A 4,490-nucleotide genomic window follows, 5' to 3' on the forward strand; every position below is an offset into this window, starting at 1 on the left:
TACGAGCGCGAGCGCGGGCGCGGGCGCGGGAGAGGGGCGGGGGCGGGGGCGCGGGAGGAGGAGGGGAGGGGCGCCGGGAGAGAGCCGCGGGCGGGGGGAGGAGGGGAGGAGCGCCGGGGAGCAGCGGGGAAGGGAGGGGGCTAGCGGGGGAGGGGCGGATGGAGGAGGGGGCACCCGCGGCCCCGCCCCGGCCCCGCACCCCCGGGCTTTGGCGGCGGGGCTGTCACCGCGAGCCGTCACCGCGAGCTGCGGCGGACCCGCCGGGCGGAGGGACGAGCCGGCCGCCGGCAGGGCGCCCTGGGGAGGGTCGGGCGCGTGGGGGCGCGGAGGGGGCGTCCGGCGCCAGCCACCCGGCGGGCCTGGACGAGGGGTGGACGGACGCAGTGCGAGCCTTGGCCCGCTTCTTCCATTTTTCAGGGAACGCGGTGAGTGCGCCCTTCTCTGTGCGCGGTTCCGCCGGGGTGTCTGCGTGCAGCCCCGCAGCGCCCCCACCAGCGGGCCCCCTCCCTTCGAGCCCCCGCAGCCCCGGCCCTGATCGGCGCCCCCGCGGCCCATAAACGGAAGAGGGCAGGGACAGCCTTGGGGTCTGGCCTGTCGCCGGCAGAAGCCAGAAATTCACTGAGCGCCCGTGTGCCCGCGGAGCCGCGCGCCCGCACCGGTGCCGGGCTCGGTCGGCGCTCCCGCGGACGTGGGGGGCGGGGGGCAGGGGCGGGGGCCCGGCTGCCTTCAACGTCGCCTTGGGTTTTGTGAGAGGGTGCGTTTTCCCTTCCCGCGTGGAGGAGGCTGGCAGAGATGTGAGTCCGGACTCCGCCGGGCTGGGGTCAGCGGGGCGTCGCCCCGGGTCCTGGTCCTCGCGGCACCTGCTGGCGGGAGCGGGAGCTCTGGCCGCGCTGGCGAGCGCGCCGCGGTGTCTCTTTGTGGCTGGACCCGCATTTCCCTGTCGACTGACGATGTCGAACATTTTTTCTCACGAGCTTCTTAACCACCCGTATGGCTTCCCTGCTAAAACGTGTATGTTTTTAAATGTATTTTTCCCTATTTTCTTTTTTACTGTGTTGTTTCCTTGTCATTGAGCTTTGAGAGTCCTTTGTATCATCGTTGCCGCTACATTATCAAACAGGTGATCTGCAAAGATTTTCTCCCCGTCTGTGGCTTGTCTTCTGTTTCCCTTGAGTGTCTTTCAAAGAGCGCAAGATCCCAAAAAAAGGAAATTAAGTAACATAAAAGAGCGCAAGCTCCTGAGGTCGACGAAGTCCAAGTGACCCATTTTTTCCTCCTGTGGTTTGTGCATTTCACGTCTGTCACATCTAAGAAATCTTTGCCTAACTGAGCAGTGCAAACATCTGGGTTTTCTTCTAGAGGTTTTGCAACAGCTGTGTCTGCCGCTTACCCCCCGGGTCGCCGGGGTCCAGAACCACGTGACCTTCCTTCTGGCAGATCTGGCCGCCTTCATCCCATCACGTGGGCACCTCATCCTCCCAGACCCTCAGGAGACTGGCAGCCTCAGGGCAGTGAGATGTTGTGACAGAGAGCCCGCAGCCCTGTTACTTTATTACGGCATATTGCTACAGCCATCCAACTTTTAGTTACTGTTTCTCTGTTTCAGCCCCTGATTTACGAATGAAACTTTAACATAGGTCTGTACGTGTAAGGTTCAGTACCATCCACATCCACTGGGGGGTCTTGGGATGTATCCCCTATGGATGGGGGTGAGGGGGAGTTACTGTATTAAGTTTTACATGTACGTCAGTGCTAGCATTAGAGCTAACTTTTGTACGTGGTGCAGGAGATAGATCCAGGGAGTAGTTTGGTTTTTGGTTCTGTGTTTTGGGATTTTTCTTTGTTGGGCTTTTTTGCACATGGCTATCTAGTTGTTCGAACACATTTGTTGAAAAGATGAACTGCTGTGTGGTTTTGCAGTGGAGTGCTCCCAGTGAGACACAGTGCACGGCTGTCCCCGGCACCCTGGAGGCTGGTGTTCCAGAAAATCGCAGCGAGCAGATCGCCAGCAATTTCTGCAGGCACCCAGTGTCCTCAACCAGGTTATCCTTGGGTCTAGGGCCTGGACAGTCGCGCTGGGGGGTCCAGGTTGTTCGACCAGAATCAACTTTGCGTCCCATGGGTCCCCCGGCCGGCCAGAGGGTGCCCTGGGAGGAAAGACAAAGCATCCTGCTCGGGAGGGTCAGGGTAGAATACTGAATATCCGAAGAAGACCTATGCGGCCCCACCCCCACCGTTTCGTCCTGGTCATTACCCAGGAGGGGATCAAGCAGACGTGTGCCTGTCTGGGGGCAGCCCTGGTGCTCAGGCCGGAAGAGGGCACAGAGGTGGAGCCAGAAATCCTCATAAGCGAACCCTGGGGAAGGGTCAGCAACACCACGGCAGGACGCGTGGAGGGCCCAGCCACCTCGAGCCCCGGCCCACCACGGGGCGTCCTTTGTGATGAAAGAACCACCTTGCAGATTGCAGGCGAAACCCACGGCCCCTCAGCTCCTTGGCTTGGAGAAGCAGCGCAGGGGTGAGGTCAGAGGCGAGATGCATAGCCCGAGGGAGGGTCCAAGTCTGATGGAGTCATTTGCCAGGAGCTAGGGTCGCCGGCCCAGGCAGTGTCCACCTACCCCCCCCCCCCCCGCCATCGGTGAGCCAGCCCTGGGCAGGAGTCGGGTCTGGTGTGCGGTGACCAGGTCTGCGTCAGTGCAAAGTCCCGTGTGTTGCATCCCATCGGTGACACGGGGTGTCGCCGTGATGGATCCCCGTGGCAACGGCGGCCCGTGGCCGACTGGGAAGCGCTGGCTGCTTCGCAGATGAGTTCTGGTGGGTGGGGTGAGAGAGCAGGCGCCCGCCGTGAGCGAGCACAAGTGGCCCCACACGGTCAGCAGCTGTCATTTATTCCTACAGTCCACGGCACCCAGAAGGGGCGTCATTAATCTGTAATTTTGCTAAAGAGCAAAAAAACACCAGAACACCCTGCAAACCATATTGGTTTCCTAGGGCATAACTGCCTGCTGTAACAAAGTATCACAGACGGACCCGCTGAAGACAAAGGAATCGATTCGGCCACGGCTGTGGAGACCGGAAGTCTGAAACGGGGGCGGGGGGGGTGGGGGGCATCCCTGGGGAGGCTCTGGGGGAGGGTCCTTCCTGCTTCTCCCGCATCCTTGGTGCTTCTTGGCCTGTGGCTGCATCGCCGCCGTCCCTCCCCTGCATTGTCACATGGTGGCCGTCCCCCTGTGTGTGCCCTCTCTGTCTTTGCGTCTTCACACCTGGCCTTCAAAGACTCTATTTCCAAATAGGCCACATTCTGAGGTTCCAAGTGGATATGAGTCTGAGGGGACACTATCCAACTCACTACACAGACCGAGTAGTTACATCGTCTACATCACAGGCCCAAGAATTCATGAAGCATAACAGGTTTCACCATGGGACCCTGAAATAAAAGTGGCTTAATCAGCAGAAAAGTTTATTTATCTCTCATATTGTGCTCAGAGGGTAAGCATCCAAGGGCTGAGAACCCCTGTTGTCAGGAACTTAAACTCCTGCCTTCTGTGCTGCAGTCCTCAAGACATGGTTTCTGTCTTGTGGTCAAAAATGGCTGCCGCAGCTCCAGCCATCACCTCCACACTCCAGCACGGAGGAAGAGCAAAGAAGTGAAAAGCATGCCTCTCCCTTTAAGGACCTGGAAATAATCTATCACTTCTGTTCAAGTGCCTGTAAGCTTAGTCACATGACCTTATTTGCTGCAAAGATGGCTGGGAAACGTCGTCTTCCTCTGGATAGTCACACGTCTGACTAAAACTCCCGGGTGCTGGTACCCCGTAGTCTTGAGCGCAAGTATGTCACAGGGAAAATGGTTCCGGGGAAGACTGCCCTTCCAGGGATAACCCATCCCACCGCCCTGGGCCCCGCTGACCTTTGGACCGAGGTCAGGGGCCACGTCGTCCCCTTCAGGTGGGTGTTCTGGGAGGGGTGAGAATGAGGAGCCCAGCACGTGGTGGGGACCCGGGCCAGGCCCGGGGAGGGTGATGTCTGGGACCTCCAGGATGAGGGACGGGGGCGGCCGGGCAGGAGTGCAGTCCCAGCAGAGGAACAGAGTATGCAGAGGCCCAGAGGCAACGGACAGGTATGAAACAGCAGGTGTGAGGTTGGAGGTCTCAGGTGGCACGGGGTCCTGAGGGCCCTTGACGAGGGCTCTTCAGCCCGGAGGGCCCAGGATCACCGTGGACGGGGCACAGACCAACGGCCGGTGAGTGCGTGGCCCAGAAGGCTCGCTCCCACTGGGATAAGGGGAGGGGGGAAGGGGCTCGTCTGGGGGGCCACCTCCCCAGCAGGGGTGGGGGCTCCAGGCACGCAGGGAGGAGGGTCACTTTCTCACTGGGGGGGGGGGGGGTTCTGGGGGGGGGGGGGAGCTTGGGAGTCCTCAGGGCCCCAGGGCGGACCCCCCCGGGGGGGGGGGGGGGGGGGGGGCGGGGATGGTTTGGGAGCGGGCGGGG

The sequence above is a fragment of the Panthera uncia genome, chromosome D4 (genome assembly GCF_023721935.1).
Source record: "Panthera uncia isolate 11264 chromosome D4, Puncia_PCG_1.0, whole genome shotgun sequence".
NCBI lineage: Eukaryota > Metazoa > Chordata > Mammalia > Carnivora > Felidae > Panthera > Panthera uncia.